The 21,064-nt window shown below is 37.5% G+C and overlaps 1 protein-coding gene and 33 non-coding genes across 34 annotated transcripts in view; all 34 read left to right on the forward strand.

Moving 5' to 3' along the window:
* The window catches only part of LOC134839060 (dynein regulatory complex subunit 5-like), an 86,942-nt gene that overhangs the window by 47,012 nt on the left and 18,866 nt on the right, over positions 1-21,064 (forward strand). The window lies entirely within an intron of this gene.
* On the forward strand, positions 17-88 carry Trnaw-cca (transfer RNA tryptophan (anticodon CCA)). Its single transcript has one exon. It is a non-coding gene; the product is annotated as a tRNA-Trp (tRNA).
* On the forward strand, positions 506-577 carry Trnaw-cca (transfer RNA tryptophan (anticodon CCA)). The gene has a single exon. It is a non-coding gene; the product is annotated as a tRNA-Trp (tRNA).
* On the forward strand, positions 992-1,063 carry Trnaw-cca (transfer RNA tryptophan (anticodon CCA)). The gene has a single exon. It is a non-coding gene; the product is annotated as a tRNA-Trp (tRNA).
* On the forward strand, positions 1,968-2,039 carry Trnaw-cca (transfer RNA tryptophan (anticodon CCA)). Its single transcript has one exon. It is a non-coding gene; the product is annotated as a tRNA-Trp (tRNA).
* On the forward strand, positions 2,942-3,013 carry Trnaw-cca (transfer RNA tryptophan (anticodon CCA)). Its single transcript has one exon. It is a non-coding gene; the product is annotated as a tRNA-Trp (tRNA).
* On the forward strand, positions 5,448-5,519 carry Trnaw-cca (transfer RNA tryptophan (anticodon CCA)). The gene has a single exon. It is a non-coding gene; the product is annotated as a tRNA-Trp (tRNA).
* Positions 5,934-6,005, forward strand: Trnaw-cca (transfer RNA tryptophan (anticodon CCA)). Its single transcript has one exon. It is a non-coding gene; the product is annotated as a tRNA-Trp (tRNA).
* On the forward strand, positions 6,422-6,493 carry Trnaw-cca (transfer RNA tryptophan (anticodon CCA)). Its single transcript has one exon. It is a non-coding gene; the product is annotated as a tRNA-Trp (tRNA).
* Trnaw-cca (transfer RNA tryptophan (anticodon CCA)) lies at positions 7,887-7,958 on the forward strand. Its single transcript has one exon. It is a non-coding gene; the product is annotated as a tRNA-Trp (tRNA).
* On the forward strand, positions 8,371-8,443 carry Trnaw-cca (transfer RNA tryptophan (anticodon CCA)). The gene has a single exon. It is a non-coding gene; the product is annotated as a tRNA-Trp (tRNA).
* Positions 8,857-8,928, forward strand: Trnaw-cca (transfer RNA tryptophan (anticodon CCA)). Its single transcript has one exon. It is a non-coding gene; the product is annotated as a tRNA-Trp (tRNA).
* Positions 9,343-9,414, forward strand: Trnaw-cca (transfer RNA tryptophan (anticodon CCA)). The gene has a single exon. It is a non-coding gene; the product is annotated as a tRNA-Trp (tRNA).
* On the forward strand, positions 9,828-9,899 carry Trnaw-cca (transfer RNA tryptophan (anticodon CCA)). The gene has a single exon. It is a non-coding gene; the product is annotated as a tRNA-Trp (tRNA).
* Positions 10,313-10,384, forward strand: Trnaw-cca (transfer RNA tryptophan (anticodon CCA)). The gene has a single exon. It is a non-coding gene; the product is annotated as a tRNA-Trp (tRNA).
* On the forward strand, positions 10,801-10,872 carry Trnaw-cca (transfer RNA tryptophan (anticodon CCA)). The gene has a single exon. It is a non-coding gene; the product is annotated as a tRNA-Trp (tRNA).
* Positions 11,290-11,361, forward strand: Trnaw-cca (transfer RNA tryptophan (anticodon CCA)). The gene has a single exon. It is a non-coding gene; the product is annotated as a tRNA-Trp (tRNA).
* Trnaw-cca (transfer RNA tryptophan (anticodon CCA)) lies at positions 11,774-11,845 on the forward strand. Its single transcript has one exon. It is a non-coding gene; the product is annotated as a tRNA-Trp (tRNA).
* Positions 12,257-12,328, forward strand: Trnaw-cca (transfer RNA tryptophan (anticodon CCA)). The gene has a single exon. It is a non-coding gene; the product is annotated as a tRNA-Trp (tRNA).
* Trnaw-cca (transfer RNA tryptophan (anticodon CCA)) lies at positions 13,507-13,578 on the forward strand. Its single transcript has one exon. It is a non-coding gene; the product is annotated as a tRNA-Trp (tRNA).
* On the forward strand, positions 13,992-14,063 carry Trnaw-cca (transfer RNA tryptophan (anticodon CCA)). Its single transcript has one exon. It is a non-coding gene; the product is annotated as a tRNA-Trp (tRNA).
* Positions 14,479-14,550, forward strand: Trnaw-cca (transfer RNA tryptophan (anticodon CCA)). Its single transcript has one exon. It is a non-coding gene; the product is annotated as a tRNA-Trp (tRNA).
* On the forward strand, positions 14,967-15,038 carry Trnaw-cca (transfer RNA tryptophan (anticodon CCA)). The gene has a single exon. It is a non-coding gene; the product is annotated as a tRNA-Trp (tRNA).
* Trnaw-cca (transfer RNA tryptophan (anticodon CCA)) lies at positions 15,452-15,523 on the forward strand. The gene has a single exon. It is a non-coding gene; the product is annotated as a tRNA-Trp (tRNA).
* On the forward strand, positions 15,940-16,011 carry Trnaw-cca (transfer RNA tryptophan (anticodon CCA)). Its single transcript has one exon. It is a non-coding gene; the product is annotated as a tRNA-Trp (tRNA).
* On the forward strand, positions 16,646-16,717 carry Trnaw-cca (transfer RNA tryptophan (anticodon CCA)). The gene has a single exon. It is a non-coding gene; the product is annotated as a tRNA-Trp (tRNA).
* Trnaw-cca (transfer RNA tryptophan (anticodon CCA)) lies at positions 17,616-17,687 on the forward strand. Its single transcript has one exon. It is a non-coding gene; the product is annotated as a tRNA-Trp (tRNA).
* Trnaw-cca (transfer RNA tryptophan (anticodon CCA)) lies at positions 17,884-17,955 on the forward strand. The gene has a single exon. It is a non-coding gene; the product is annotated as a tRNA-Trp (tRNA).
* Positions 18,369-18,440, forward strand: Trnaw-cca (transfer RNA tryptophan (anticodon CCA)). Its single transcript has one exon. It is a non-coding gene; the product is annotated as a tRNA-Trp (tRNA).
* On the forward strand, positions 18,853-18,924 carry Trnaw-cca (transfer RNA tryptophan (anticodon CCA)). Its single transcript has one exon. It is a non-coding gene; the product is annotated as a tRNA-Trp (tRNA).
* On the forward strand, positions 19,337-19,408 carry Trnaw-cca (transfer RNA tryptophan (anticodon CCA)). The gene has a single exon. It is a non-coding gene; the product is annotated as a tRNA-Trp (tRNA).
* Trnaw-cca (transfer RNA tryptophan (anticodon CCA)) lies at positions 19,822-19,893 on the forward strand. Its single transcript has one exon. It is a non-coding gene; the product is annotated as a tRNA-Trp (tRNA).
* Trnaw-cca (transfer RNA tryptophan (anticodon CCA)) lies at positions 20,306-20,377 on the forward strand. Its single transcript has one exon. It is a non-coding gene; the product is annotated as a tRNA-Trp (tRNA).
* Positions 20,792-20,863, forward strand: Trnaw-cca (transfer RNA tryptophan (anticodon CCA)). The gene has a single exon. It is a non-coding gene; the product is annotated as a tRNA-Trp (tRNA).

The raw sequence follows: 21,064 nt of genomic DNA on the forward strand, positions 1-21,064 counted from the left end.
GCTCGCTTCTCTCCAGGACTTCGTGGCGCAACGGTAGCTCGTCTGACTCCAGATCAGAAGGTTGCGTGTTCGAATCACGTCGAGGTCAGTATCAACCTACACTAGAAATTAGTAGTTCTTTTTAAAAAGTTTCAGAAAAGGCCTGGAAACTTTTTGGGGATTTGTTTTTCCTGTGAAAGTACCTCATTTCAAGGAAAAAATAACCTTTTTAAAACACAAAAAAATGGTTGCTGGAAGGGAAAAAACACAAGGGTATAACTGTATGGCTCGATTCTTTGAAGGTTGCGTTTTCGAATCACGTCGAAGTCAATACTCTCCACCCCTAGAATTTGTGTACTTTTTTCAAGAAATTAAGGAAAAGGCCTGTTAATTTGATCAGGATTTTTTTGGTTTCAAGTAAAACTGTGTCAATTCAAGGAAAGATAGACACAATTAAAACTAAAAAAATGAATACTGGAAGAAAAAAAAACCCGATCTTTAAACCGTACAGCTCGCTTCTCTCCAGGACTTCGTGGCGCAACGGTAGCGCGTCTGACTCCAGATTAGAAGGTTGCGTGTTCGAATCTCGTCGAGGTCAGTATCGCTCTGCACTAGAAATTAGTAGTTTTTTATAAAGTCTCAGAGAAGGCCTGTAAACTTTCTCGGGATTTGTTTTTCGAGTAAAAGTACCTCATTTCAACGATAAATCAACAAATATAAAACACAAAAAATGGTTGCTGGAAGGAAAAAAACACAAGGGTATAACTGTATGGCTCGATTATTTGAAGGTTGCGTTTTCGAATCACGTCGAAGTCAATACTCCCCACCCCTAGAATTTGTGTACTTTTTTCAAGAAATTAAGGAAAAGGCCTGTTAACTTGATCAGGATTTTTTTGGTTTCAAGTAAAACTGTGTCAATTCAAGGAAAGATAGACACAATTAAAACTAAAAAAATGAATACTGGAAGAAAAAAAAACCCGATCTTTAAACCGTACAGCTCGCTTCGCTCCAGGACTTCGTGGCGCAACGGTAGCGCGTCTGACTCCAGATCAGAAGGTTGCGTGTTCGAATCACGTCGAGGTCAGTATCAACCTAAACTAGAAATTAGTAGTTTTTTTGAAAAGTTTCAGAAAAGGCCTGGAAATTTTTTGGGGATTTGTTTTTCCTGTGAAAGTACCTCATTTCAAGGAAAAAATAACCTTTTTAAAACACAAAAAAATGGTTGCTGGAAGGAGAAAAACACAAAGGTATAACCGTATGGCTCGATTCTTTGAAGGTTGCGTGTTCGAATCACGTCAAAGTCAATATTCCCCAGCCTTAGAATTTGTGTACTTTTTTCAAGCAATTAAGGAAAAGGCTTGTTAACTTGATCAGGATTTTTTTGGTTTCAAGTAAAACTGTGCCAATTCAAGGAAAGATAGGCACAATTAAAACTAAAAAAATGAATACTGGAAGGAAAAACAACCCAATCTTTCAACCGTACGGCTCGAATATCTCCAGGAGTTCGTGGCGCAACGATTGCGCGTCTGACTCCAGATCAGAAGGTTGCGTGTTCGAATCACATCGAGGTCAATTTCCACCTACTCTAGAAATTTGTAGTTTTTTAAAAAACGTTTCAGGAAAAGGCCTGGAAACTTTTTGGGGATTTGTTTTTCCTGTGAAAGTACCGCATTTCAAGGAAAAAATAACCTTTTTAAAACACAAAAAAATGGTTGCTGGAAGGGAAAAAACACAAGGGTATAACTGTATGGCTCGATTCTTTGAAGGTTGCGTTTTCGAATCACGTCAAAGTCAATATTCCCCAGCCTTAGAATTTGTGTACTTTTTTCAAGCAATTAAGGAAAAGGCTTGTTAACTTGATCAGGATTTTTTTGGTTTCAAGTAAAACTGTGTCAATTCAAGGAAAGATAGACACAATTAAAAATAAAAAAACTAATATTGGAAGAAAAAAACCCGATCTTTTAACCGTACAGCTCGCTTCTCTCCAGGGCTTCGTGGCGCAACGGTAGCGCGTCTGACTCCAGATCAGAAGGTTGCGTGTTCGAATCACGTCGAGGTCAGTATCAACCTACACTAGAAATTAGTAGTTTTTTAAAAAGTTTTAGAAAAGGCCTGAAAACTTTCTCGGGATTTGTTCTTAAGTAAAAGTACCTCATTTCAAGTTTAAATCAACAAATTTAAAACACAAAAAATGGTTGCTGGAAGAAAAAAACACAAAGGTATAACCGTATGGCTCAATTCTTTGAAAGTTGCGTGTTCGAATCACGTCAAAGTCAATATTCCCCAGCCTTAGAATTTGTGTACTTTTTTCAAGCAATTAAGGAAAAGGCTTGTTAACTTGATCAGGATTTTTTTGGTTTCAAGTAAAACTGTGCCAATTCAAGGAAAGATAGGCACAATTAAAACTAAAAAAATGAATACTGGAAGGAAAAACAACCCAATCTTTCAACCGTACGGCTCGAATATCTCCAGGAGTTCGTGGCGCAACGATTGCGCGTCTGACTCCAGATCAGAAGGTTGCGTGTTCGAATCACATCGAGGTCAATTTCCACCTACTCTAGAAATTTGTAGTTTTTTAAAAAACGTTTCAGGAAAAGGCCTGGAAACTTTTTGGGGATTTGTTTTTCCTGTGAAAGTACCGCATTTCAAGGAAAAAATAACCTTTTTAAAACACAAAAAAATGGTTGCTGGAAGGGAAAAAACACAAGGGTATAACTGTATGGCTCGATTCTTTGAAGGTTGCGTTTTCGAATCACGTCGAAGTCAATACTCCCCACCCCTAGAATTTGTGTACTTTTTTCAAGAAATTAAGGAAAAGGCCTGTTAACTTGATCAGGATTTTTTTGGTTTCAAGTAAAACTGTGTCAATTCAAGGAAAGATAGACACAATTAAAACTAAAAAAATGAATACTGGAAGAAAAAAAAACCCGATCTTTAAACCGTACAGCTCGCTTCTCTCCAGGACTTCGTGGCGCAACGGTAGCGCGTCTGACTCCAGATCAGAAGGTTGCGTGTTCGAATCACGTCGAGGTCAGTATCAACCTACACTAGAAATTAGAAGTTTTTTTGAAAAGTTTCAGAAAAGGCCTGGAAACTTTTTGGGGATTTGTTTTTCCTGTGAAAGTACCTCATTTCAAGGAAAAAATAACCTTTTTAAAACACAAAAAAATGGTTGCTGGAAGGAGAAAAACACAAAGGTATAACCGTATGGCTCGATTCTTTGAAGGTTGCGTGTTCGAATCACGTCAAAGTCAATATTCCCCAGCCTTAGAATTTGTGTACTTTTTTCAAGCAATTAAGGAAAAGGCTTGTTAACTTGATCAGGATTTTTTTGGTTTCAAGTAAAACTGTGCCAATTCAAGGAAAGATAGACATATTTGTAACTCAAAAAAAAGGAATACCGGAAGGAAAGAAAACCCGATATTTGAACCGTACGGCTCGCTTCTTTGCAGGACATCGTGTGGCAACGGTAGCGCGTCGGACTCCAGATCAGAAGGTTCCGTGTTCGAATCCCGTCGAAGTCAATATCCAGAAACATTAGAATTTGTGTAGTTTTTTTTTCAAGAAATTAAGGAAAAGGCCTGCTAACTTGATCAGGATTTTGTTGGTTTCAAGTAAAACTGTGTCAATTCAAGGAAAGATAGGCACAATTAAAACTAAAAAAATGAATACTGGAAGGAAAAACAACCCAATCTTTCAACCGTACGGCTCGAATAGCTCCAGGAGTTCGTGGCGCAACGATTGCGCGTCTGACTCCAGATCAGAAGGTTGCGTGTTCGAATCACATCGAGGTCAATTTCCACCTACTCTAGAAATTTGTAGTTTTTTAAAAAACGTTTCAGGAAAAGGCCTGGAAACTTTTTGGGGATTTGTTTTTCCTGTGAAAGTACCGCATTTCAAGGAAAAAATAACCTTTTTAAAACACAAAAAAAAATGGTTACTGGAAGGAGAAAAACACAAAGGTATAAACGTATGGCTCGATTCTTTGAAGGTTGCGTGTTCGAATCACGTCAAAGTCAATATTCCCCAGCCTTAGAATTTGTGTGATTTCTTCAAGCAATTAAGGAAAAGGCCTGCTAACTTGATCAGGATTTTGTTGGTTTCAAGTAAAACTGTGTCAATTCAAGGAAAGATAGGCACAATTAAAACTAAAAAAATGAATACTGGAAGGAAAAACAACCCAATCTTTCAACCGTACGGCTCGAATATCTCCAGGAGTTCGTGGCGCAACGATTGCGCGTCTGACTCCAGATCAGAAGGTTGCGTGTTCGAATCACATCGAGGTCAATTTCCACCTACTCTAGAAATTTGTAGTTTTTTAAAAAACGTTTCAGGAAAAGGCCTGGAAACTTTTTGGGGATTTGTTTTTCCTGTGAAAGTACCTCATTTCAAGGAAAAAATAACCTTTTTAAAACACAAAAAAATGGTTGCTGGAAGGAGAAAAACACAAAGGTATAACCGTATGGCTCGATTCTTTGAAGGTTGCGTGTTCGAATCACGTCAAAGTCAATATTCCCCAGCCTTAGAATTTGTGTACTTTTTTCAAGCAATTAAGGAAAAGGCTTGTTAACTTGATCAGGATTTTTTTGGTTTCAAGTAAAACTGTGCCAATTCAAGGAAAGATAGACATATTTGTAACTCAAAAAAAAGGAATACCGGAAGGAAAGAAAACCCGATATTTGAACCGTACGGCTCGCTTCTTTGCAGGACATCGTGTGGCAACGGTAGCGCGTCGGACTCCAGATCAGAAGGTTCCGTGTTCGAATCCCGTCGAAGTCAATATCCAGAAACATTAGAATTTGTGTAGTTTTTTTTTCAAGAAATTAAGGAAAAGGCCTGCTAACTTGATCAGGATTTTGTTGGTTTCAAGTAAAACTGTGTCAATTCAAGGAAAGATAGGCACAATTAAAACTAAAAAAATGAATACTGGAAGGAAAAACAACCCAATCTTTCAACCGTACGGCTCGAATATCTCCAGGAGTTCGTGGCGCAACGATTGCGCGTCTGACTCCAGATCAGAAGGTTGCGTGTTCGAATCACATCGAGGTCAATTTCCACCTACTCTAGAAATTTGTAGTTTTTTAAAAAACGTTTCAGGAAAAGGCCTGGAAACTTTTTGGGGATTTGTTTTTCCTGTGAAAGTACCGCATTTCAAGGAAAAAATAACCTTTTTAAAACACAAAAAAAAATGGTTACTGGAAGGAGAAAAACACAAAGGTATAAACGTATGGCTCGATTCTTTGAAGGTTGCGTGTTCGAATCACGTCAAAGTCAATATTCCCCAGCCTTAGAATTTGTGTGATTTCTTCAAGCAATTAAGGAAAAGGCCTGTTAACTTGATCAGGATTTTTTTGGTTTCAAGTGAAACTGTGCCAATTCAAGGAAAGATAGACACAATCAAAACTAAAAAATTGAATACTGGAAGAAAAAAACCCGATCTTTTAACCGTACAGCTCGCTTCTCTCCAGGACTTCGCGGCGCAACGGTAGCGCGTCTGACTCCAGATCAGAAGGTTGCGTGTTCGAATCACGTCGAGGTCAGTATCCACCTACTCTAGAATATAGTAGTTTTTTAAAAAGTTTCAGAAAATGCCTGGAAATTTTTTCGGGTTTTGTTTTTCAAGTATAAGTACCTCATTTCAAGGATAAATCAACAAATATAAAACACAAAAAATGGTTGCTGGAAGGAAAAAAACACAAGGGTATAACCGTATGGCTCGATTCTTTGAAGGTTTCGTGTTCGAATCACGTCAAAGTCAATATTCTCCAGCCTTAGAATTTGTGTACTTTTTTCAAGCAATTAAGGAAAAGGCCTGTTAACTTGATCAGGATTTTTTTTTGGTTTCAAGTAAAACTGTGTCAATTCAAGGAAAGATAGACACAATTAAAAATAAAAAAACTAATATTGGAAGAAAAAAACCCGATCTTTTAACCGTACAGCTCGCTTCTCTCCAGGGCTTCGTGGCGCAACGGTAGCGCGTCTGACTCCAGATCAGAAGGTTGCGTGTTCAAATCACGTCGAGGTCAGTATCCACCTACACTAGAAATTAGTAGTTTTTTAAAAAGTTTCAGAAAAGGCCTGGAAACTTTTTCGGGTTTTGTTTTTCAAGTATAAGTACCTCATTTCAAGGATAAATCAACAAATTTATAACACAAAAAATGGTTGCTGGAAGGAAAAAAAACACAAGGGTATAACCGTATGGCTCGATTCTTTGAAGGTTTTGTGTTCGAATCACGTCGAAGTCAATATTCCCCAGCCTTAGAGTTTGTGTACTTTTTTCAAGAAATTAAGGAAAAGGCCTGTTAACTTGATCAGGATTTTTTTGGTTTCAAGTAAAACTGTGTCAATTCAAGGAAAAATAGACACAATTAAAACTAGAAAAAATGAATACTGGAAGAAAAAAAAACCCGATCTTTTAACCGTACAGCTCGCTTCTCTCTGGGACTTCGTGGCGCAACGGTAGCGCGTCTGACTCCAGATCAGAAGGTTGCGTGTTCGAATCACGTCGAGGACAGTATCCACCTACACTAGAAATTAGTAGTTTTTTAAAAAGTTTCAGAAAAATTCTGGAAACTTTCTCGGGATTTGTTTTTCGAGTAAAAATACCTCATTTCAAGGATAAATCAACACAATTAAAACACAAAAAATGGTTGCTGGAAGGAAAAAACACAAAGGTATAACCGTATGGCTCGTTTCTTTGAAGGTTGCGTGTTCGAATCACGTCAATGTCAGTATCGCTCTGCACTAGAAATTAGTAGTTTTTCATAAAGTTTCAGAGAAGGCCTGGAAACTTTCTCGGGATTTGTTTTTCGAGTAAAAGTACCTCATTTCAACGATAAATCAACAAATTTAAAACAAAAAAAATGATTGCTGGAAGGGAAAAAAAACAAGGGTATAACCGTATGGCTCGATTCTTTGAAGGTTGCGTGTTCGAATCACGTCAAAGTCAATATTCCCCAGCCTTAGAATTTGTGTAATTTTTTCAAGCAATTAAGGAAAAGGCTTGTTAACTTGATCAGGATTTTTTTGGTTTCAAGTAAAACTGTGCCAATTCAAGGAAAGATAGACATATTTGTAACTCAAAAAAAAGGAATACCGGAAGGAAAGAAAACCCGATATTTTAACCGTACGGCTCGCTTCTTTGCAGGACATCGTGTGGCAACGGTAGCGCGTCGGACTCCAGATCAGAAGGTTCCGTGTTCGAATCCCTTCGAAGTCAATATCCAGAAACATTAGAATTTGTGTAGTTTTTTTTCAAGAAATTAAGGAAAAGGCCTGCTAACTTGATCAGGATTTTGTTGGTTTCAAGTAAAACTGTAACAATTCAAGGAAAGATAGGCACATTTAAAACTAAAAAAAATGAATACTGGAAGGAAAAACAACCCAATCTTTCAACCGTACGGCTCGAATATCTCCAGGAGTTCGTGGCGCAACGATTGCGCGTCTGACTCCAGATCAGAAGGTTGCGTGTTCGAATCACATCGAGGTCAATTTCCACCTACTCTAGAAATTTGTAGTTTTTTAAAAAACGTTTCAGGAAAAGGCCTGGAAACTTTTTGGGGATTTGTTTTTCCTGTGAAAGTACCGCATTTCAAGGAAAAAATAACCTTTTTAAAACACAAAAAAAATGGTTGCTGGAAGGAGAAAAACACAAAGGTATAAACGTATGGCTCGATTCTTTGAAGGTTGCGTGTTCGAATCACGTCAAAGTCAATATTCCCCAGCCTTAGAATTTGTGTGATTTCTTCAAGCAATTAAGGAAAAGGCCTGTTAACTTGATCAGGATTTTTTTGGTTTCAAGTAAAACTGTGCCAATTCAAGGAAAGATAGACACAATTAAAACTAAAAAATTGAATACTGGAAGAAAAAATTCCGATCTTTTAACCGTACAGCTCGCTTCTCTCCAGGACTTCGCGGCGCAACGGTAGCGCGTCTGACTCCAGATCAGAAGGTTGCGTGTTCGAATCACGTCGAGGTCAGTATCCACCTACACTAGAAATTAGTAGTTTTTTAAAAAGTTTCAGAAAAGGCCTGGAAATTTTTTCGGGTTTTGTTTTTCAAGTATAAGTACCTCATTTCAAGAATAAATCAACAAATTTAAAACACAAAAAATGGTTGCTGGAAGGAAAAAAACACAAGGGTATAACCGTATGGCTCGATTCTTTGAAGGTTTTGTGTTCGAATCACGTCAAAGTCAATATTCCCCAGCCTTAGAATTTGTGTACTTTTTTCAAGCAATTAAGGAAAAGGCCTGTTAACTTGATCAGGATTTTTTTGGTTTCAAGTAAAACTGTGCCAATTCAAGGAAAAATAGACACAATTAAAACTAAAAAATTGAATACTGGAAGAAAAAAAACCCGATCTTTTAACCGTACAGCTCCTTTCTCTCCAGAACTATGTGGCGCAACGGTAGCGCGTCTGACTCCAGATCAGAAGGTTGCGTGTTCAAATCACGTCGAGGTCAGTATCCACCTACACTAAAAATTAGTAGTTTTTTAAAAAGTTTCAGAAAAGGCCTGGAAACTTTTTCGGGTTTTGATTTTCAAGTATAAGTACCTCATTTCAAGGATAAATCAACAAATTTAAAACACAAAAAATGGTTGCTGGAAGGAAAAAAAACACAAGGGTATAACCGTATGGCTCGATTCTTTGAAGGTTTCGTGTTCGAATCACGTCAAAGTCAATATTCCCCAGCCTTAGAATTTGTGTGATTTCTTCAAGCAATTAAGGAAAAGGCCTGTTAACTTGATCAGGATTTTTTTGGTTTCAAGTAAAACTGTGCCAATTCAAGGAAAGATAGACACAATTAAAACTAAAAAATTGAATACTGGAAGAAAAAAACCCGATCTTTTAACCGTACAGCTCGCTTCTCTCCAGGACTTCGCGGCGCAGCGGTAGCGCGTCTGACTCCAGATCAGAAGGTTGCGTGTTCGAATCACGTCGAGGTCAGTATCCACCTACACTAGAAATTAGTAGTTTTTTTAAAAAGTTTCAGAAAAGGCCTGGAAATTTTTTCGGGTTTTGTTTTTCAAGTATAAGTACCTCATTTCAAGGATAAATCAACAAATTTAAAACACAAAAAATGGTTGCTGGAAGGAAAAAAACACAAGGGTATAACCGTATGGCTCGATTCTTTGAAGGTTTTGTGTTCGAATCACGTCAAAGTCAATATTCCCCAGCCTTAGAATTTGTGTACTTTTTTCAAGCAATTAAGGAAAAGGCCTGTTAACTTGATCAGGATTTTTTTGGTTTCAAGTAAAACTTTGCCAATTCAAGGAAAAATAGACACAATTAAAACTAAAAAATTGAATACTTGAAGAAAAAAAACCCGATCTTTTAACCGTACAGCTCCTTTCTCTCCAGAACTTCGTGGCGCAACGGTAGCGCGTCTGACTCCAGATCAGAAGGTTGCGTGTTCAAATCACGTCGAGGTCAGTATCCACCTACACTAAAAATTAGTAGTTTTTTAAAAAGTTTCAGAAAAGGCCTGGAAATTTTTTCGGGTTTTGTTTTTCAAGTATAAGTACCTCATTTCAAGGATAAATCAACAAATTTAAAACACAAAAAATGGTTGCTGGAAGGAAAAAAACACAAGGGTATAACCGTATGGCTCGATTCTTTGAAGGTTTTGTGTTCGAATCACGTCAAAGTCAATATTCCCCAGCCTTAGAATTTGTGTACTTTTTTCAAGCAATTAAGGAAAAGGCCTGTTAACTTGATCAGGATTTTTTTGGTTTCAAGTAAAACTGTGCCAATTCAAGGAAAAATAGACACAATTAAAACTAAAAAATTGAATACTGGAAGAAAAAAAACCCAATCTTTTAACCGTACAGCTCCTTTCTCTCCAGAACTTCGTGGCGCAACGGTAGCGCGTCTGACTCCAGATCAGAAGGTTGCGTGTTCGAATCACGTCGAGGTCAGTATCCACCTACACTAGAAATTAGTAGTTTTTTAAAAAGTTTCAGAAAAGGCCTGGAAATTTTTTCGGGTTTTGTTTTTCAAGTATAAGTACCTCATTTCAAGGATAAATCAACAAATTTAAAACACAAAAAATGGTTGCTGGAAGGAAAAAAACACAAGGGTATAACCGTATGGCTCGATTCTTTGAAGGTTTTGTGTTCGAATCACGTTAAAGTCAATATTCCCCAGCCTTAGAATTTGTGTACTTTTTTCAAGCAATTAAGGAAAAGGCCTGTTAACTTGATCAGGATTTTTTTGGTTTCAAGTAAAACTGTGCCAATTCAAGGAAAAATAGACACAATTAAAACTAAAAAATTGAATACTGGAAGAAAAAAAACCCGATCTTTTAACCGTACAGCTCCTTTCTCTCCAGAACTTAATGGCGCAACGGTAGCGCGTCTGACTCCAGATCAGAAGGTTGCGTGTTCAAATCACGTCGAGGTCAGTATCCACCTACACTAAAAATTAGTAGTTTTTTAAAAAGTTTCAGAAAAGGCCTGGAAACTTTTTCGGGTTTTGATTTTCAAGTATAAGTACCTCATGTCAAGGATAAATCAACAAATTTAAAACACAAAAAATGGTTGCTGGAAGGAAAAAAAACACAAGGGTATAACCGTATGGCTCGATTCTTTGAAGGTTTCGTGTTCGAATCACGTCGAAGTCAATATTCCCCAGCCTTAGAGTTTGTGTACTTTTTTCAAGAAATTAAGGAAAAGGCCTGTTAACTTGATCAGGATTTTTTTGGTTTCAAGTAAAACTGTGTCAATTCAAGGAAAAATAGACACAACTAAAACTAGAAAAAATGAATACTGGAAGAAAAAAAAACCCGATCTTTTAACCGTACAGCTCGCTTCTCTCTGGGACTTCGTGGCGCAACGGTAGCGCGTCTGACTCCAGATCAGAAGGTTGCGTGTTCAAATCACGTCGAGGTCAGTATCCACCTACACTAAAAATTAGTAGTTTTTTAAAAAATTTCAGAAAAGGCCTGGAAACTTTTTCGGGTTTTGATTTTCAAGTATAAGTACCTCATGTCAAGGATAAATCAACAAATTTAAAACACAAAAAATGGTTGCTGGAAGGAAAAAAAACACAAGGGTATAACCGTATGGCTCGATTCTTTGAAGGTTTCGTGTTCGAATCACGTCGAAGTCAATATTCCCCAGCCTTAGAGTTTGTGTCATTTTTTCAAGAAATTAAGGAAAAGGCCTGTTAACTTGATCAGGATTTTTTTGGTTTCAAGTAAAACTGTGTCAATTCAAGGAAAAATAGACACAACTAAAACTAGAAAAAATGAATACTGGAAGAAAAAAAAAACCCGATCTTTTAACCGTACAGCTCGCTTCTCTCTGGGACTTCGTGGCGCAACGGTAGCGCGTCTGACTCCAGATCAGAAGGTTGCGTGTTCGAATCACGTCGAGGTCAGTATCCACCTACACTAGAAATTAGTAGTTTTTTAAAAAAAATTCAGAAAAGTTCTGGAAACTTTATCGGGATTTGTTTTTCGAGTAAAAGTACCTCATTTCAAGGATAAATCAACACAATTAAAACACAAAAAATGGTTGCTGGAAGGAAAAAACACAAAGGTATAACCGTATGACTCGATTCTTTGAAGGTTGCGTGTTCGAATCACGTCGAAGTCAATATTCCCCACCCTTAGACTTTGTGTACTTTTTCAAAAAATTAAGGAAAAGCCTGTTAACTTGATCAGGATTTTTTTGGTTTCAAGTAAAACAGTGTCAATTCAAGGAAAGATAGACACAATTAAAACTAAAAAAAATGAATACTGGAAGAAAAAAAACCCGATCTTTTAACCGTACAGCTCGCTTCTCTCCAGGAGTTCGTGGCGCAACGGTAGCGCTTCTGACTCCAGATCAGAAGGTTGCGTGTTCGAATCACGTCGAGGTCAGTATCAATCTACACTAGAAATTAGTAGTTTTTTAAAAAGTTTTAGAAAAGGCCTGAAAACTTTCTCGGGATTTGTTCTTAAGTAAAAGTACCTCATTTCAAGTTTAAATCAACAAATTTAAAACACAAAAAATGGTTGCTGGAAGAAAAAAACACAAAGGTATAACCGTATGGCTCAATTCTTTGAAGGTTGCGTGTTCGAATCACGTCGAAGTCAATATTCCCCAGCCTTAGAATTTGTGTAATTTTATCAAGAAATTAAAGAAAAGGCCTGTTAACTTGATCAGGATTTTTTTGGTTTAAAGTAAAACTGTGTCAATTCAAGGAAAGATAGACACTATTAAAACTAAAAAAATGAATACTGGAAGAAAAAAAACCCGATCTTTTAACCGTACAGCTCGCTTCTCTCCAGGACTTCTTGGCGCAACGGTAGAGCGTCTGACTCCAGATCAGAAGGTTGCGTGTTCGAATCACGTCGAGGTCAGTGTCCAGCTACACTAGAAATTAGTAGTTTTTTAAAAAGTTTCAGAAAAGGCCTGGAAACATTTTCGGGATTTGTTTTTCGAGTAAAAGTACCTCATTTCAAGGATAAATCAACAAATTTAAAACACAAAAAATGGTTGCTGGAAGGAAACAAACACAAGGGCATAACCGTATGGCTCGACTCTTTGAAGGTTTCGTGTTCGAATCACGTCAAAGTCAATATTCCCCAGCCTTAGAATTTGTGTACTTTTTTCAAGCAATTAAGGAAAAGGCTTGTTAACTTGATCAGGATTTTTTTGGTTTCAAGTAAAACTGTGCCAATTCAAGGAAAGATAGACATATTTGTAACTCGAAAAAAAGGAATACCAGAACAAAGAAAACCCGATATTTGAACCGTACGGCTCGCTTCTTTGCAGGACATCGTGTTGCAACGGTAGCGCGTCGGACTCCAGATCAGAAGGTTCCTTCCGTGTTCGAATCCCGTCGAAGTCAATATCCAGAAACATTAAAATTTGCGTATTTTTTTTTTAAAGAAATTAAGGAAAAAGCCTGTTAACTTGATCAGGGTTTTGTTGGTTTCAAGTAAAACTGTGTCAATTCAAGGAAAGATAGGCACATTTAAAACTAAAAAAATGAATACTGGAAGGAAAAACAACCCAATCTTTCAACCGTACGGCTCGAATATCTCCAGGAGTTCGTGGCGCAACGATTGCGCGTCTGACTCCAGATCAGAAGGTTGCGTGTTCGAATCACATCGAGGTCAATTTCCACCTACTCTAGAAATTTGTAGTTTTTTAAAAAAGTTTCAGGAAAAGGCCTGGAATTTTTTTGGGGATTTGTTTTTCCTGTGAAAGTACCGCATTTCAAGGAAAAAATAACTTTTTTAAAACACAAAAAAAATGGTTGCTGGAAGGAGAAAAACACAAAGGTATAAACGTATGGCTCGATTCTTTGAAGGTTGCGTGTTCGAATCACGTCAAAGTCAATATTCCCCAGCCTTAGAATTTGTGTGATTTCTTTAAGCAATTAAGGAAAAGGCCTGTTAACTTGATCAGGATTTTTTTGGTTTCAAGTAAAACTGTGCCAATTCAAGGAAAGATAGACACAATTAAAACTAAAAAATTGAATACTGGAAGAAAAAAACCCGATCTTTTAACCGTACAGCTCGCTTCTCTCCAGGACATCGTGGCGCAACGGTAGCGCGTCTGACTCCAGATCAGAATGTTGCGTGTTCGAATCACGTCGAGGTCAGTATCCACCTACACTAGAAATTAGTAGTTTTTTAAAAAGTTTCAGAAAAGGCCTGGAAATTTTTTCGGGTTTTGTTTTTCAAGTATAAGTACCTCATTTCAAGGCTAAATCAACAAATTTAAAACACAAAAAAAGGTTGCTGGAAGGAAAAAAACACAAGGGTATAACCGTATGGCTCGATTCTTTGAAGGTTTCGTGTTCGAATCACGTCAAAGTCAATATTCCCCAGCCTTAGAATTTGTGTACTTTTTTCAAGCAATTAAGGAAAAGGCCTGTTAACTTGATCAGGATTTTTTTGGTTTCAAGTAAAACTGTGCCAATTCAAGGAAAAATAGACACAATTAAAACTAAAAAATTGAATACTGGAAGAAAAAAAACCCGATCTTTTAACCGTACAGCTCGCTTCTCTCCAGGACTTCGTGGCGCAACGGTAGAGCGTCTGACTCCAGATCAGAAGTTTGCGTGTTCGAATCACGTCGAGGTCAGTGTCCAGCTACACTAGAAATTGGTAGTTTTTAAAAAAGTTTCAGAAAAAGCCTGGAAACTTTTTCGGGATTTGTTTTTCGAGTAAAAGTACCTCATTTCAAAGATAAATCAACAAATTTAAAACACAAAAAATGGTTGCTGGAAGGAAAAAAACACAAGGGCATAACCGTATGGCTCGACTCTTTGAAGGTATCGTGTTCGAATCACGTCGAAGTCAATATTCCCCAGCCTTAGAACTTGTGTACTTTTTTCAAGAAATTAAGGAAAAGGCCTGTTAACTTGATCAGGGTTCTTTTGGTTTCAAGTAAAACTGTGTCAATTTAAGGAAAGATAGACACAATTAAAACTAAAAAAACTAATACTGGAAGAAAAAAAAAATCCGATGTTTTAACCGTACAGCTCGCTTCTCTCCAGGGCTTCGAGGCGCAACGGTAGCGCGTTTGACTCCAGATCAGAAGGTTGCGTGTTCGAATCACGTCGAGGTCAATTTCCACCTACACTAAAAATTAGTAGTTTTTTTAAAAAGTTTCAGAAAAGGCCTGGAAAGTTTCTCGGGATTTGTTTTTCGAGTAAAAGTACCTCATTTCAAGGATAAATCAACAAATTTAAAACACAAAAAATGGTTGCTGGAAGGAAAAAAACACAAGGGCATAACCGTATGGCTCGACTCTTTGAAGTATCGTGTTCGAATCACGTCGAAGTCAATATTCCCCAGCATTAGAACTTGTGTACTTTTTTCAAGAAATTAAGGAAAAGGCCTGTTAACTTGATCAGGGTTTTTTTTTGGTTTCAAGTAAAACTGTGTCAATTCAAGGAAAGATAGACACAATTAAAACTAAAAAAATGAATACTGGAAGAAGAAAAAACCCGATCTTTTAACCGTACAGCTCGCTTCTCTCCAGGACTTCGTGGCGCAACGGTAGCGCGTCTGACTCCAGATTAGAAGGTTGCGTGTTCGAATCACGTTGATGTCAGTATCGCTCTGCACTAGAAATTAGTAATTTTTCATAAAGTTTCAGAGAAGGCCTGGAAACTTTCTCGGGATTTGTTTTTCGAGTAAAATCACCTCATTTCAACAATAAATCAACAAATTGAAAACAAAAAAAATGGTTGCTGGAAGGAAAAAAACACAAGGGTATAACCGTATGGCTCGATTCTTTGAAGGTTGCGTTTTCGAATCACGTCGAAGTCAATACCTCCACCCTTAGAATTTGTGTACTTTTTCAAGAAATTAAGGAAAAGGCCTGTTAACTTGATCAGGATTTTTTTGATTTCAAGTAAGACTGTGTCAATTCAAGGAAAGATAGACACAATTAAAACTAAAAAAACTAATACTGGAAGAAAAAAAAAATCCGATGTTTTAACCGTACAGCTCGCTTCTCTCCAGGGCTTCGAGGCGCAACGGTAGCGCGTTTGACTCCAGATCAGAAGGTTGCGTGTTCGAATCACGTCGAGGTCAATTTCCACCTACACTAAAAATTAGTAGTTTTTTTAAAAAGTTTCAGAAAAGGCCTGGAAAGTTTCTCGGGATTTGTTTTTCGAGTAAAAGTACCTCATTTCAAGGATAAATCAACAAATTTAAAACACAAAAAATGGTTGCTGGAAGGAAAAAAACACAAGGGCATAACCGTATGGCTCGACTCTTTGAAGTATCGTGTTCGAATCACGTCGAAGTCAATATTCCCCAGCCTTAGAACTTGTGTACTTTTTTCAAGAAATTAAGGAAAAGGCCTGTTAACTTGATCAGGGTTTTTTTTTGGTTTCAAGTAAAACTGTGTCAATTCAAGGAAAGATAGACACAATTAAAAATAAAAAAATGAATACTGGAAGAAGAAAAAACCCGATCTTTTAACCGTACAGCTCGCTTCTCTCCAGGACTTCGTGGCGCAACGGTAGCGCGTCTGACTCCAGATTAGAAGGTTGCGTGTTCGAATCACGTTGATGTCAGTATCGCTCTGCACTAGAAATTAGTAATTTTTCATAAAGTTTCAGAGAAGGCCTGGAAACTTTCTCGGGATTTGTTTTTCGAGTAAAATCACCTCATTTCAACAATAAATCAACAAATTGAAAACAAAAAAAATGGTTGCTGGAAGGAAAAAAACACAAGGGTATAACCGTATGGCTCGATTCTTTGAAGGTTGCGTGTTCGAATCACGTCGAGGTCAATTTCCACCTACACTAAAAATTAGTAGTTTTTTTAAAAAGTTTCAGAAAAGGCCTGGAAAGTTTCTCGGGATTTGTTTTTCGAGTAAAAGTACCTCATTTCAAGGATAAATCAACAAATTTAAAACACAAAAAATGGTTGCTGGAAGGAAAAAAACACAAGGGCATAACCGTATGGCTCGACTCTTTGAAGTATCGTGTTCGAATCACGTCGAAGTCAATATTCCCCAGCCTTAGAACTTGTGTACTTTTTTCAAGAAATTAAGGAAAAGGCCTGTTAACTTGATCAGGGTTTTTTTTTGGTTTCAAGTAAAACTGTGTCAATTCAAGGAAAGATAGACACAATTAAAAATAAAAAAATGAATACTGGAAGAAGAAAAAACCCGATCTTTTAACCGTACAGCTCGCTTCTCTCCAGGACTTCGTGGCGCAACGGTAGCGCGTCTGACTCCAGATTAGAAGGTTGCGTGTTCGAATCACGTTGATGTCAGTATCGCTCTGCACTAGAAATTAGTAATTTTTCATAAAGTTTCAGAGAAGGCCTGGAAACTTTCTCGGGATTTGTTTTTCGAGTAAAATCACCTCATTTCAACAATAAATCAACAAATTGAAAACAAAAAAAATGGTTGCTGGAAGGAAAAAAACACAAGGGTATAACCGTATGGCTCGATTCTTTGAAGGTTGCGTTTTCGAATCACGTCGAAATCAATACCCCCACCCTTAGAATTTGTGTACTTTTTCAAGAAATTAAGGAAAAGGCCTGTTAACTTGATCAGGATTTTTTTGATTTCAAGTAAAACTGTGTCAATTCAAGGAAAGATAGACACAATTAAAACTAAAAAATTGAATACTGGAAGAAAAAAAACCCGATCTTTTAACCGTACAGCTCGCTTCTCTCCAGGACTTCGTGGCGCAACGGTAGAGCGTCCGACTCCAGATCAGAAGTTTGCGTGTTCCGATCACGTCGAGGTCAGTGTCCAGCTACACTAGAAATTGGTAGTTTTTAAAAAAGTTTCAGAAAAGGCCTGGAAACTTTTTCGGGATTTGTTTTTCGAGTAAAAGTACCTCATTTCAAAGATAAATCAACAAATTTAAAACACAAAAAATGGTTGCTGGAAGGAAAAAAACACAAGGGCATAACCGTATGGCTCGACTCTTTGAAGGTATCGTGTTCGAATCACGTCGAAGTCAATATTCCCCAGCCTTAGAACTTGTGTACTTTTTTCAAGAAATTAAGGAAAAGGCCTGTTAACTTGATCAGGGTTCTTTTGGTTTCAAGTAAAACTGTGTCAATTTAAGGAAAGATAGACACAATTAAAACTAAAAAAACTAATACTGGAAGAAAAAAAAAATCCGATGTTTTAACCGTACAGCTCGCTTCTCTCCAGGGCTTCGAGGCGCAACGGTAGCGCGTTTGACTCCAGATCAGAAGGTATCGTGTTCGAATCACGTCGAAGTCAATATTCCCCAGCCTTAGAACTTGTGTACTTTTTTCAAGAAATTAAGGAAAAGGCCTGTTAACTTGATCAGGGTTTTTTTTGGTTTCAAGTAAAACTGTGTCAATTCAAGGAAAGATAGACACAATTAAAACTAAAAAAATGAATACTGGAAGAAAATAAACCCGATCTTTAAACAGTACAGCTCGCTTCTCTCCAGGACTTCGTGGCGCAACGGTAGCGCGCCTGACTCCAGATCAGAAGGTTGCGTGTTCGAATCACGTCGAGGTCAATTTCCCCCTACACTAGAGATTAGTAGTTTTTCATAAAGTTTCAGAGAAGGCCTGGAAACTTTCTCGGGATTTGTTTTTTGAGTAGAAGTACCTCATTTCAAGGAAAAATCAACAAATTTAAAACACAAAAAATGGTTGCTGGAAGAAAAAAAACACAAGGGCATAACCGTATGGCTCGACTCTTTGAAGTATCGTGTTCGAATCACGTCGAAGTCAATATTCCCCAGCCTTAGAACTTGTGTACTTTTTTCAAGAAATTAAGGAAAAGGCCTGTTAACTTGATCAGGATTTTTTTTGGTTTCAAGTAAAACTGTGTCAATTCAAGGAAAGATAGACACAATTAAAACTAAAAAAATGAATACTGGAAGAAAATAAACCCGATCTTTAAACAGTACAGCTCGCTTCTCTCCAGGACTTCGTGGCGCAACGGTAGCGCGTCTGAATCCAGATCAGAAGGTTGCGTGTTCGAATCACGTCGAGGTCAATTTCCCCCTACACTAGAGATTAGTAGTTTTTCATAAAGTTTCAGAGAAGGCCTGGAAACTTTCTCGGGATTTGTTTTTTGAGTAGAAGTACCTCATTTCAAGGAAAAATCAACAAATTTAAAACACAAAAAATGGTTGCTGGAAGAAAAAAAACACAAGGGTATAACCGTATGGCTCGATTCTTTGAAGGTTGCGTTTTCGAATCACGTCGAAGTCAATACTCCCCACCCTTAGAATTTGTGTACTTTTTCAAGAAATTAAGGAAAAGGCCTGTTAACTTGATCAGGATTTTTTTGATTTCAAGTAAAACTGTGTCAATTCAAGGAAAGATAGACACAATTAAAACTAAAAAAATGAATACTGGAAGAAAATAAACCCGATCTTTAAACAGTACAGCTCGCTTCTCTCCAGGACTTCGTGGCGCAACGGTAGCGCGTCTGACTCCAGATCAGAAGGTTGCGTGTTCGAATCACGTCGAGGTCAATTTCCCCCTACACTAGAGATTAGTAGTTTTTCATAAAGTTTCAGAGAAGGCCTGGAAACTTTCTCGGGATTTGTTTTTTGAGTAGAAGTACCTCATTTCAAGGAAAAATCAACAAATTTAAAACACAAAAAATGGTTGCTGGAAGAAAAAAAACACAAGGGTATAACCGTATGGCTCGATTCTTTGAAGGTTGCGTTTTCGAATCACGTCGAAGTCAATACTCCCCACCCTTAGAATTTGTGTACTTTTTCAAGAAATTAAGGAAAAGGCCTGTTAACTTGATCAGGATTTTTTTGATTTCAAGTAAAATTGTGTCAATTCAAGGAAAGATAGACACAATTAAAACTAAAAAAATGAATACTGGAAGAAAATAAACCCGATCTTTAAACAGTACAGCTCGCTTCTCTCCAGGACTTCGTGGCGCAACGGTAGCGCGTCTGACTCCAGATCAGAAGGTTGCGTGTTCGAATCACGTCGAGGTCAATTTCCCCCTACACTAGAGATTAGTAGTTTTTCATAAAGTTTCAGAGAAGGCCTGGAAACTTTCTCGGGATTTGTTTTTTGAGTAGAAGTACCTCATTTCAAGGAAAAATCAACAAATTTAAAACACAAAAAATGGTTGCTGGAAGAAAAAAAACACAAGGGCATAACCGTATGGCTCGACTCTTTGAAGTATCGTGTTCGAATCACGTCGAAGTCAATATTCCCCAGCCTTAGAACTTGTGTACTTTTTTCAAGAAATTAAGGAAAAGGCCTGTTAACTTGATCAGGATTTTTTTTGGTTTCAAGTAAAACTGTGTCAATTCAAGGAAAGATAGACACAATTAAAACTAAAAAAATGAATACTGGAAGAAAATAAACCCGATCTTTAAACAGTACAGCTCGCTTCTCTCCAGGACTTCGTGGCGCAACGGTAGCGCGTCTGACTCCAGATCAGAAGGTTGCGTGTTCGAATCACGTCGAGGTCAATTTCCCCCTACACTAGAGATTAGTAGTTTTTCATAAAGTTTCAGAGAAGGCCTGGAAACTTTCTCGGGATTTGTTTTTTGAGTAGAAGTACCTCATTTCAAGGAAAAATCAACAAATTTAAAACACAAAAAATGGTTGCTGGAAGAAAAAAAACACAAGGGTATAACCGTATGGCTCGATTCTTTGAAGGTTGCGTTTTCGAATCACGTCGAAGTCAATACTCCCCACCCTTAGAATTTGTGTACTTTTTCAAGAAATTAAGGAAAAGGCCTGTTAACTTGATCAGGATTTTTTTGATTTCAAGTAAAACTGTGTCAATTCAAGGAAAGATAGACACAATTAAAACTAAAAAAATGAATACTGGAAGAAAACAAACCCGATCTTTAAACAGTACAGCTCGCTTCTCTCCAGGACTTCGTGGCGCAACGGTAGCGCGTCTGACTCCAGATCAGAAGGTTGCGTGTTCGAATCACGTCGAGGTCGATTTCCCCCTACACTAGAGATTAGTAGTTTTTCATAAAGTTTCAGAGAAGGTCTGGAAACTTTCTCGGGATTTGTTTTTTGAGTAGAAGTACCTCATTTCAAGGAAAAATCAACAAATTTAAAACACAAAAAATGGTTGCTGGAAGAAAAAAAACACAAGGGCATAACCGTATGGCTCGACTCTTTGAAGTATCGTGTTCGAATCACGTCGAAGTCAATATTCCCCAGCCTTAGAACTTGTGTACTTTTTTCAAGAAATTAAGGAAAAGGCCTGTTAACTTGATCAGGATTTTTTTTGGTTTCAAGTAAAACTGTGTCAATTCAAGGAAAGATAGACACAATTAAAACTAAAAAAATGACTACTGGAAGAAGAAAAAACCCGATTTTTTAACCGTACAGCTCGCTTCTCTCCAGGACTTCGTGGCGCAACGGTAGCGCGTCTTACTCCAGATTAGAAGGTTGCGTGTTCGAATCACGTCGATGTCAGTATCGCTCTGCACTAGAAATTAGTAGTTTTTCATAAAGTTTCAGAGAAGGCCTGGAAACTTTCTCGGGATTTGTTTTTCGAGTAAAAGTACCTCATTTCAACGATAAATCAACAAATTTAAAACAAAAAAAATGGTTGCTGGAAGGAAAAAAACACAAGGGTATAACCGTATGGCTCGATTCTTTGAAGGTTGCGTTTTC

This window comes from Symsagittifera roscoffensis, chromosome 2, assembly GCF_963678635.1.
Source record: "Symsagittifera roscoffensis chromosome 2, txSymRosc1.1, whole genome shotgun sequence".
Taxonomy (NCBI): domain Eukaryota; kingdom Metazoa; phylum Xenacoelomorpha; order Acoela; family Convolutidae; genus Symsagittifera; species Symsagittifera roscoffensis.